Here is a 12,493-nt window from a genome sequence, read left to right on the forward strand (position 1 = left end):
ATCGAAACAGCTATCAAAACCACTCAATAAAATGTTATTCCTGATTCATAGCCTTTCATGTCATGAAAATCAATAGAATAAAATAGTGTTGATATCAATACAATCATTATTTTTACGTTTAATGGGTCTATAGTGTAAGTTTTATCAACTTTAATATTGGGTAAGAAAATTGTATTGCAGAGCTCGGAACACTGCCACGGCTGCCTATGCTTTCAAAAACAATAAACGGAAATGTATTACATTCAATCAAAATGTCTCAGCCAACGAAGAGAAGGGTCAAGGTTCTCCAAAGTGAATATGTGAAAACAATAGGACCAACGAAGGAAAATATTGAGGAATTATCAGCATCGAGTTACTATGCGGTAGAACTTGTTAATATCAAAAGAGCCCCAATTCGCATGTGTTATAAATTTGCACATGTTACGCTCGCGTATAATCAGAATTTTACTTCATATGCAAAAATACCCCTTCTATATATTTATGTTTGCAATTGGCATGGTTCATCAGAACATATCGTTCATACATTTAACTTCAGTATTGAATTGTTATTTTTTTTTCAAATGTATTCAAAGACTCGTGTCAATGAAGCGCCACACAGTCTGATAAGTGAATTGATCTATTTACATGTGCTTTGCTCTTCTCTCACAAACACTATTACCCCATTTTTACACGTGGTTTTACCTATACTACTACAATGGCTAGCTTCCACCTTCACCTTAAGCATTTCGGTTATTCCTCTTGACGATTTTTGTCGCTCTTGTAACTCCCAACAGGAAAAATTATCAATGCATTGAGTCTGGTCGCAACGTTACTCAGATAAATTTTTTTGGTTTGCAACTAGTTCTGCGCCAGATCTATTCCACGTAGTACATCGCACCAGAAGTATAGATAACACAGGAAAGTGAAAACCAAAACTACTAGAAGATGGGGCCATGAACTTGATCTAGTATTCGAGTTCTCGGAAGGATCTTAAATGGCAGTAATCAGTCCAACGTAGTTCGCATAAATTGATTTTACAACATTACGATGAGCGATCCATTGAGTTTGCGATAGTCATTATACTATCACACTTGTGTGGCTTAGGAGCATATGCTATGAGTTGAAACTGCGAAACTTCATCAGTTCTCATCAAAAGCGTGTTGTCCTCCTAAGTTCGAAGAGTGGTCTACAAATCCTGTAGTGCTTGTAGAAAGGCACTTCATGAAAGCTGAATCGTTACTCTCCATTTGATAACGGATGTCTTCACTCGTATCAGCAGCCTTTCTCCCATCCAAAACGAAAAAATGATCAATGATTCTTTTTATTAAACATTTCCATGGTGAAGTTTCTCACTAAATAATACCATCAATCATTGAGCCAAGAAGAATGAACTTTCAAGTGTAAAGCCTCTAAGAAATGAACAAAGAAGAATCACTAACGGGTGAAGTTCATTCAAATTTTGAAGAAAAATTTCCGGAACAATAAAATTATTATGGTAGTGGGCGTCACCCCTTTGAGAGTGATATTTTATGACATGTTAGGAAATGATCGAATTATAAGCGTTAAACATCTTTCATTACTTCCTACATGTTCAATTCTGAAGACCAATTCTAATTTATAGGTTCCATACCTGTCGTGAGAGTCTGAATGACTGTCGAAATGCTCTTCCAGAATTTGAAAGCGAAATTAGAATATATGCGTAAAATGAAAATCTGAACACTGATCTTCTAATTCGACTAACGCATTTGAATATTTGTAATCCTATTCTCTCTGGATTAAAAGTATCTAAATACGCTTGAACAATAAATTTCAAACCATATAATTGTCATTTTGATGCTTTTGCATCAATTTGTATCAATGCAATCAATTTAACAGCTTTTCGCATTGGCGTTGATTTGTAGTTATACTTGAGATTCCTATGATGAACAGCTCAATGATTCATCGGTTGATGATTCGGTCGGTGTTAAGTCAGACCGGAATATGTGACATTTTCTTGATTTCGAGAAAAACGAACTTGAAGTTTAATGCTATAATGGGGTTTTTGTTAATCTTTCGGAACACAATTTCGTTCCGTTATTCCTTTTGTACGCTTGATTTTCCAAATCGGATAAGTGTTACCACACCACAGTAGCTTACAAAATGCTCGACCTGATGTAATCAATAACTCGAAATTTTTAATCTTGTGACTTTGACCTAACACCGACGGACCAAACAGAATGAGAACCCAATGCAACGCTGACGATTTTAATTTTAATGACAAATAGCAATGCAAAATGTCGCTGATAAAACACACGTAGTCTAAGAGATCCGTGAGACATCTCGACATAGAAAATTTTATGTTATCAACACAATTTATCGGAGAACAAACTGAATTTACCATAGTGGGTTTACTCAGAACTTTGAATGGATCAATCGACGTAAATTATTCGTTCGCTCCATTAATCGATTGCGTAGTAATCGTTCGAATGATAATCGATTCATGCAGTCATTATTCGTTTAATCGAATCAACGAACGATTACCGGACATCACCAATTTAAATTGCTTGAAGTGTTGTCTATATGGAAACATTTCCGGAAGAAATGCCGACCAAAATAGCAATCCCAACTACTACCAAGTCCATTTGTTGGAGGTAATAGTCACCGTTTGTACACCATTGATATTTATACGCGTGGGAATCGGATAAGCAGACTACCGTCCTTTGGATCATGTTTCATCAAAAGGAGAAATGTCTAAAAATCACGCGGTCACTGAGCGTGCGCTACAAAACATACACTTGTACGGATTTTGAGTGTGCAATGCTTTATTCAGGTCAATAGTTTTTTTAACTTTTTTCATATTCTAGCTAAACGATGAAAGGTTTAGGAATGTTTTTTCTTAGTTACAAGATCCTGTCCAATACGTTCGAAGGTACTGTATTGTCCGAATAAAACCCTCGCACTTGTGTTCTAGATGATTAGCAGATTATGGAGACGCTTAATAATTCAAAAATTGAATCAAATTTCGTTCTCGCCAATGCACAATGGCACAGGAGATGCATTTAAGTGGAAATTAGCATTTAGAGCTCGACAGTTATTCTCTAGAAAAAACTGTCTTAGACAAAGTTGTTACTCATGATAGAGCGCTCGTTTTAATGTTGTCAAAAATAGGGTGACCAAAATTGTCGATGAAATAAAAAATCTAACTTTCTTATTTCTAATAGATACAGATAAACTTCGATATAACGTACATTTCACTTTCAAAATTGTACGTTGTATCGAATTGTACGTTATATCGAAGCATAATAAATCACTCACAAACGTAGTCTATAATACATTAGTGTGTTGCTGTTTTGGTAAAGTTAATTAATGACTTCAATCAGGAGACGAAGCCCGCCTTTCTCATGATGTTTTCCTTCGTACTGTTGATTAAAGCTTGATTCATTTAGAATCCGAAATCACAAAACCAGCTGTATTTCGGGATTGATTGAAGGTACAAAACTTGTTTTAGCATCACAATACAGATAATTCATTGTTTTATCAGGAAAAAAATATTGAATGTTTTTTTCCTTTACACTTTGGAAATGTGTACGTTATATCGAGGTAAAATGTTCATTATATCGAGTGACGTTATATCGAAGTTTCCCTGTAGAGGTAAACATAGTTCGACAATGTTGTAGCTCCAATTATTTGAGACATCTTTGTAGAACAAAGTTTTTTTCTATCTCTTGAAATAACCGATATAGCGCCTTTTTTATAAGTTACGTTAGGGTCACCTTAAAAAACTGTTTTTTGCTCAAACTTTTATATTTCAAATTTTACATGCAAACTGTCTTCGAAAGACTTTTAGAGCTTACTAATACTAATATTTTTTGATGCAGAACTTGTCAATATCTCAACTTTACTCAAAGTTATTGATATTTTTTTCCCAAAAAACACGCTCTTTTCATTTGTTTGTCATTCTTTCTGGGGCAAACGTAAACAAAGTTTATTGACGGCATTTGAAAGAGGATATTTCACTCTACATGATGTGTGATTTTCAAAATGTTATTTTTTGTGTTTGAGTAAATTAAAATTGAAATCATGAGTTTTTGGGTAAAAAACCATCAATAACTTTGAGTAGGATTAAGATATAAACAAGTTCGGCACCGCAAAATGTTGGTATCGATAAGTTCTAAAAGTCGTACGAAGACAGTTTTGATGTAGAATTTGAAATATAAAAGTGAAAGCAGAAAAAACACGCTTTCCCATGGTCGCCCTAATGCAACTTAGAAAAAAAGCGTTAAACGATTATTTTAAAAGATAGAAAAAAGCTTTGTTCTATAAAGTTGTTTGAAATAACTGGGGCTACAACATTGTTGAACTATTTTTATATCTATCTATAAAGATAAGAAGTTAGATTTTTCATTTCATCGACAATTTTGGTCACCCTATTTTTGATAACATAAAAATGAGCGCTTTTTTTATGTAACAACTTTGTCTAAGACAATTTTTGTCTAAACAATAAATATCTCCCACAAAGTTGTTTTTAACGCCTTTTATCTGAGTTGCATTAGGTTAACTATGAAAAAACGGGTTTTTTTTACTCTAACTTTTTTATTTCAAATTCTACATACATACTCTCTTCGGACGACTTTTAGAACTTACAAATACAAACATTTGCGATGCAGAACTTGTCAATATATCAATTTCACTCAAAGTAATTGATATTTCTTCTCAAAAAAAAATAAAAAATGTTTGTTGATGGAATTAGAAAGATCAAATTTCACTCTATATAATATTTGTTTTCCAAAACTATGTTATTTTTTGTTTTTGAGTAAATTGAAATTGAAATCATGAGTTTTTGGGTAAAAAACATCAATAACTTTGTGTAGAATTAAGATATTGACAAGTTCTGCATCGCAAAATGTTGGTATTGATAAGCTCTGAAAGTCATAGGAAGACGGTTTTGATGTAGAATTTGAAATATAAACGTTAAAGACCCGTTTTTTCATAGTTACCCTAGTGCAACATGGTTACCCTAGTGAGACTAAAATGTTTGTGTCTAGCCCAAATCGACCTCATTCGGTCTTTTCTGATGGTTCGCTCTTCTGCTCAGATCAGAACACGGCGCCTCAGGAGTGAGAGTTGAACTCTTTTAGCTTGAGAGGTACGGATGTTAACCACTACACCAGGTCGCCTTCCAAGATCCTTAGTGATCATAACACAAGTTCTTGCTTATGTTATAAATTTATTTTTCTTGGCGATGCAGATGATAATACGATCTACCTGCTCTGTTGTTTGGTCTTTCATTTGTCATTTTTTTCTGGGAAAATACACCCTGGAGTGGCCGATCATAATTGCCATCTGCAGCTGGAACAAAACTTTTCGAAAAATATACTTATTTAATAACTAGGTTGTATTCAACGTGGAAAACAATTTTTTTTATTCTGTCTTTGGGTTGACTAGCAAACACATAATTATCGAAAAAATTGCGGAAAGTCTCACTGTTCCATCGCTTGCTGTATATACTTTATAAAAACAATGATATTGTTTACTGGTCCATTTTCAAGGACAAAGCATATTCCCTGAATGAATCTCGGATGAATTCCATTATTAAAGTCTTAAGCATTACGACGTTTATTAACAGTTAACTCTATGTACTGCCACAGAGATTCATTCAACGGAACAAAATTGGATGTCTGCCTCAGTAGAAGTCGAAAAGTCATTTCGTCGTTCATGTCGTTTTCCCAACTACACTCTTATGACAAGTGTTGATTAATGCTGAACCACTATTAGGTGTGTATGATAATTCAGTTGAGCTGCGAGATGACGAGACGCATCTAATGACGAAGCGATATTTTCTTGGGAGGTTTACAACCGACTTTCATAAACTTAGCACAGACAAGAGTCACCCAATTTCCACGAAGGTTGTGTGTTATGAAAAAAACGTAATCGAAGATGTTGCTTGTCAAAAGTCCATTTAAATGTTATCCTTTAAGTTGTAACACCTCGAGCATAAGCTTGGCTTTAAGTACAAATTGTTTTTTTTTGTGACGAATCAAATTATAGCCCATAATTTGATGTTGAGTTGATATTTGGCTTCAATTTTCTAAGGATCTAAATGGTATGGTCCAAATGAAACTACCTCTTCTCTTAATTGCATTATATTTGAATTTTTAATACATTTCAACAACACGACGGAGCACAATAAAATAATTCTGTCGACACAATTTTCCATTACAATCAATTCCCTGTCAGCTTAATTCTACGGTTCGTTAACATTCGAATAAAGACGAAACATTTAATGCTTATGTTTGTTCACCATACCTTTTCATTCCACCAGTTGAAACGCTGAAACAGAAGTTGATGCGAGTTTCTGAGAGCCGTTCTTTGAATCCCCCGTCGTCGATACACCACCCGAAATCGCTCAATCTTCTCCAGTCTGGTGTTAAGCGGGAAATTCTCAAACCGGGATATTTATCGATTATTTTCTCTATTGTATGAAACGCAACGCGATTTTATTTTGTTTTCTTTCAATGGCACATACACAACGACAAAAGAATTTATTTTCATAGACACTTGGAGCTCCCGACGACATTGGTTTGCTTTCCTTCAGCGGAACTAAGAGAGATCCTTTTTCACTTTCCCTTCGTAAGAAAACAATTCGGCAGAGCTCATGGCTGGGAGGCAGCAGCAATGTGCCACAATGTGTTTGCTTACAGCGAACCCTAAACCCGAAAACTCCTCTCCAAGCGCAAACTATACTCTTTCTCTCTTGTAGTAGTACCTCAAAAATTGTTACGTAACCCTATTTCTCAATCAGGAGAAGTGTACCCAGCAGCACAACTCTAATTCACATATCTACACGCGAATGCATCGCTGCCAGAATTCACACTGCATACGTAAAAAATCAGCCATCATCCGCGGTTTCCCTGGGTACAATGTGGTTCAGATGGAAGAAGAGCACAGAATTCATCTAACCCATAAACTTGTCGTTGGTTCTACAGCAATATTCGCACAGAGATTTATCACCCTTCCTTCTTGAATCCCAAACTTCAACCATAAACACTCTCACCACTGTAATTTCCTTCAACAGTGAACCAGACTTGAATGCTACTGCTGCTGCGGCTGGGATGTTGTTGCTATTATTATTGTTGCTTATGTGTTAGTTTAGGTTTCCGTAACCCCCGGGGGTCAGCCCTTGGAGCTGTATTGGTGAGGGACACTTGGTAGACTAGGACAACGACCGAATCGTGGAACCACTGCCAGGAGCGACTGGTTGATTGCGACCGACAAGCCCGAACTTCACTCACAAACTGAAGACAAGGCACACCGTAACTCGCAAGTCTAGCTCCAGCTTGTGTTCTCGGGAGTTTTCCCACAACTTCTCATCGCAGGACATGCTAGTCTCTGTGCTCTTTCCTTTCAGGAGAGAAGCAGCTGAGGGAGAGAAAGAAAATCCGGGAAAACACATGGCGTGCAGTTTCCCGCCATTTTCATAGTGCTGTGTGGGTGGAATTGTTTACGTTTGAACAGCCGGGAAATATACATTGATTCGCTCTTTCGCTTCTAACATCAATGAAGCGAGTGAAATTATCTATGTACTAACCTTTGCTGGTGAAGATGAGAGGTCTTTCGATTCTGAGAAATACAGAAACAGGAAAAGCACGTTGTCGTGTGCTGGAGTACGAACTGACTTGCGTTAGACCGTTGAGAATATATGCGTAATTAACAGCAATAATACCCTATCATGGAGTCATAAATCTCGGTTAGGATTTTAGCACAGTCAACTGTCTGCAAATCGAATGAAAAACTATATACAATATAATTTTTCATGCGAATATTTTATCACTACCACCACTTGGTAAGTAAAGCGAGATATAAACAATTTTTTTTTATCCCATTTATTTATTTAAGGCTCATTAGCATTTTAGCTGTAACAGAGCCGAATTTTAATCGTGTACATGTCACATGGTTATCATATCTATAATTAGCACATTACACAGTTGCCATTCGCCAGTATTCCTTCTATACCATTACATATGGTATATTCACACAGTAGCCATTTAGGCGTAAGGGTATTCTTTCTGTTCTTCCATTATCCAGTTGGACCACCGGACAGCGGAGACAGTTGATTGATCATTGTTGAGTTATTTATAGAACAGCAGCCCGATGTGTCTGGCAGAGCAGAGCAGTTGTATGGATGAAACGATCTTATTTCGACCGTGGATCGATCTCCATCGCTGATGATTGTTGCGTGGACGTAGCTATTCTGTAACAACACAAAGATGGTCAATGAGGGCCCTGAGTTTTGAACTCACGATCGATCGCTTACTAAGCGAACGCGCAACCAATGTGGCTACGGAGACCCCCTAGATATAAACTATGGTAATATCTATAAACCATCAATTAATCGAATTTAGGAAATACACCATCTCGAAATACTAAAGAATTTTGTTATCTTTATAACTATTTTTCTTCTCTATTTATAGTGGCTTTTAACACATTTTGGTTGGTTCGTCCATCCAAAATGTCCGGGGACCATTGAGGGTGGGCTTTCAACTGCCTCTTTTAACTCGGTTAGCTCGAGCTTGACCCTCGGAGGCTCAAGATCGGCTCACTCTCTTTTTGGGCACAAATCAAGGATTCAGTTCACAAGTAAAAACACAGATAGATTCCTTTTTTTTTGTTTATTCAACTTACATTTGTGTATATGTCAGTGTGATGTGGCCGGCCGGATGTTGTCGAGCGAAACCTGGGCGCCGCGAGCTTTGCCGTAGCTCGAAGAGTTACTATAGGGTTGGTAACTCAAGTTGCTCGTTGCTGCAGAGCTTCGTGGACGGCAGCAATCTTCCTCAAAATCGTTTCGCTCCGGGGAATCTGAATTCAGGGCAAAAATATTGGGTCCTGATGGGAAAAAATTGAAAGTCCAGAGTTACTACTGGGTCTTGCTCTTTATCCAAAACCATACCTGATCCTTCCGTCCTTTCAGGTCGAACTGCAGTTTTCAAATGTTTTATTTGAATTTCTATAATCGGGATCACTTTAATAGCTTTTGTTGTGCCTTGGATAAAGAGCTTTTATTGTAGACCCAGTAGTGCTTTCCTTTTCCCATCGTTCCCTTTTTCGGATGTCGCTTAACAAATATCTATTGCGCAATCCACGGCTTTTATGGCGTTTTCGCCCGACAACTGGTTTATGTGTTCGGTGTGAGTATATGTGTGTGTAATTATATTTATAGCTAACTTAAATCCTAGTTCATTTGAAATTTCCTATACTCTAATTTATTTAATTCTATATCTAACTTAATTAATTGAAGAACTAATTTCTAAACGGTAACAGAATTGAACTCGTGACCTTTAGCATGAGAGGTATGAATGGTACCACTACACTAGATCGCCTCCACATATTCATGATTTGTTCATGCAGAGGAAATAACAACTAATTTTCAATTTCAGATGTAATAAAGTTCATTGCTCTTGGTTACCCAATTACACGATGTTACACACGATACAAGCTACACCTTTCGGTGTACAAGATATCTTAACATTCAAAATTACTAAACTAGTATGATATATATTTTGTTCAATTATTCAATTCATTACAGATATCAACAAGTTGAATTTGAGTCCAAATGATGCAAAGCTTATTGATATTACTTATACTAAGTCTCATATAGACTGGTGCCGAAGAAGGCGGCTTTCTATTACATCCCTTATCATATTGAAGTCGATGTAGATCAACACATCAACTCACTAGCTTCGGCAAACTTCGTCCCGCACAAATTTTTTTTTTATCAATACCTTCAAACATTCACGTTTTCTTACTAAGCGCAAGTTAATGAGTCCAATAGCAGAAATGTTCATTGATTGATCTTCTAATCGACCCCGTTGAATTTACCTTTTATTAAAAAAAATCCTAGTACTTCTACCAAAACTCATCATTATAATATCAGATTATTTTAAGACACAATTCTCGTTCAAGATTTATCAACCATTTGCAAATAACATGTTTCTCCGTTACATGGAATAAATGTTTGATACAGAAAATATGATAGAATAAAGACAGACCCTTCCCCTCTTCTCCCCTTAGAGAGGGAGGGGGACGAGTATCCATTCACCATAGAAACGTTTCGTGCCCCCTAAAATCTTCACATGCCAAATTTGGCTCCATTTGCTTGATTAGTTTTCAAGTTATGCAGAAATTTGTTTTTCATTTGTATGACAGCCCACCCTAAGAGACGGGGAGGAGTGTCGAACCACCATAGAAACATTTAGAGCATCCTAACACCTCCACATGCCAAATTTGGTTTCGTTTGCTTGATTAATTCTCGAGTTATGCAGAAATTTGTGTCTCATTTGTATGGGAGACCCCCTTAGAGAGGGGGAGGGGTGTCGAACCACCTTAGAAATGTTTCTTCCCCATAGAACCTCCACATGCCAATTTTAGTTCCGTTTTCTTGATTTGTTCTTGAATTATGCGGAAATGTATGCTTTATTTGTATGGCCGCCCTCCTCCACCCTTAGAGAGACGGGAGGAGTGTCTACTCACCATAGAAACATTTATTGCACCCTAAAACCTCCATATGTCTAATTTGGTTTCATTTGCTTGATTAATTCTCGAGTAATGCAGAAATTTGTATTTCATTTGTATGGCAGCCCCCCCTCAGAGAGGGGAGAGGGTCTCAAACTATCATGAAAACCTTCCCCAGCCCCAAAAACCCCTACATACCAATTTTCATGACGATCGGTTCAGTAGTTCCCGAGTCCATAAGAATCAGACAGACAGACAGACAGACAGACAGACAGACAGGCAAACAGAATTCCATTTTTATATACAGTAAAACCTGTTTTTGTGCGGTTTTTTTTGTGCGAATTTGTTTTTGTGCGATTTTTTTTGTGCGGTTTTTTTTTGACGATTTTTTTTGTGCGGTATATGAAAAGAAGCATATTTGACGAAGTTATCGTTCATTTAGTTTTTTTCGATGGTTTAAAGGGTGTGTCACATCAAATTGCATCACGGAAAAAACGCTGTAGAAATTTAATTATATCTTCAGCTTTCGCTTATAATCAGATAAGAGTGTATAGATCACGTTGGCCATGCTTCACTGTCAATTTTTCGTAAATTTGGAAAAATGTCGTCGAACGAAAAAGAGCGTCGTGAATTAATCCTGTGCACTTATTTCGAGAATCCGGAGTTGTCACATCGGGACATCGGTAAGATGCTGGGAATCGTCCAATCCACGGTCAGCAGAGTACTAAAACGATACTTCGAGAACCTAACCATCGACCGGAAGGTGAAGAACGGCAAAAATGGATGCTCCGTCAGTGAAAAAGATCACAAGCGCGTAGTTAAGCAGTTTAGACGTGATCCGAGAAGTTCGGTCCGGGATGTCGCCAATAAGCTGAATTTGTCAAGTTCATTCGTCCAGCGGACCAAGCAGCGGGAGGGCCTGCGTACATACAAGGTTCAGAAGGCTCCTAACCGCGACGAAAGGCAAAACATGGTGGGGAAGACGCGAGCCCGGAAGCTGTACACCGAAATGCTGACGAAGCCGCATTGCCTGGTAATGGACGACGAAACCTACGTCAAAGCGGACTTTCGTCAGCTGCCGGGCCTGTTGTTCTTCTCCGCAGAGGACAAATTCAGCGTTCCGGAGGAGATTCGCAAGCAGAAACTATCCAAGTTTGCCAAAAAGTACATGGTGTGGCAAGCGATCTGCTCTTGCGGAAAGCGGAGCGCCCCCTTCGTGATGACCGGCACGGTAAACGGGCAGGTTTACCTTAAGGAGTGCCTACAGAAGCGCTTACTACCACTATTGAAGCAGCACGAGGGCCCGATCATCTTCTGGCCGGATCTCGCTTCGTGCCACTATTCAAAGGACGTGTTGGAGTGGTACGAAGCCAACGGGGTCACCTTCGTGCCAAAGGAAATGAACCCGCCCAACGCGCCGGAGCTTCGCCCAATAGAGAAATATTGCGCGATTATGAAGCAGGCCCTCCGGAAGAACCCAAAAGTTGTCAAATCGGAGGCGGACTTCAAGAGAAAATGAATTTGTGTTCAAAAAAAACTACAACCTGACGTTGTACAGAACCTTATGGACGGGGTAAAGAGGAAGGTGCGAGCATACGGGCTTGGGCTCGAAGTATGAATAAAAAGAAAATACCAAAAGTTGTTTAATAGTTTTTATTTTACTGTCTAATATTTTCAAAAGGATCGGTCTACTGGGCGAATTTCTATAGCGTTTTTTCCGTGATGCAATTTGACACACCCTTTATATGCATTTCAGTGCGGAGGGGAAACAGCCGCTGCAACAGGTGACATCTGTCTCCTTTATGACATTTCCCAAAACCTGAATGAAGTTGATGAAGTTGAATACAAATATTCCTGTAAAAGACGCGTCTGGTCACTTGTTAACCGACCCGATCCACCAGTTAAAGTTAACCAATTGGTTCGAGCACTTCGAACGGAATCGACGTATGAAATCCAACAATGCCACAGGGGTCGACCGAATATCAGTCGCGATGCTCAGAGCTGACCCAACAATGCATCATTC

At 38.0% G+C, this 12,493-nt stretch overlaps 1 protein-coding gene across 9 annotated transcripts in view; it reads right to left on the reverse strand.

The window, feature by feature from the left end:
• The window catches only part of LOC129774360 (adenylate cyclase type 3), a 116,873-nt gene extending 109,632 nt beyond the window's left edge, over nucleotides 1–7,241 (reverse strand). For 3 of the 9 annotated variants that reach the window (XM_055778090.1, XM_055778089.1, XM_055778085.1), the window contains exon 1: nucleotides 7,013–7,241. The gene's annotated coding sequence lies outside the window, so the exon portion shown is untranslated. Of the gene's footprint in view, nucleotides 1–6,264 lie in introns of all 9 variants that reach the window. The other 6 variants (XM_055778083.1, XM_055778086.1, XM_055778082.1 and 3 more) reach the window with 4 other exon arrangements.
• Nucleotides 7,242–12,493: the final 5,252 nt, after the last annotated feature.

This window comes from Toxorhynchites rutilus, chromosome 3 (genome assembly GCF_029784135.1).
Source record: "Toxorhynchites rutilus septentrionalis strain SRP chromosome 3, ASM2978413v1, whole genome shotgun sequence".
NCBI lineage: Eukaryota > Metazoa > Arthropoda > Insecta > Diptera > Culicidae > Toxorhynchites > Toxorhynchites rutilus.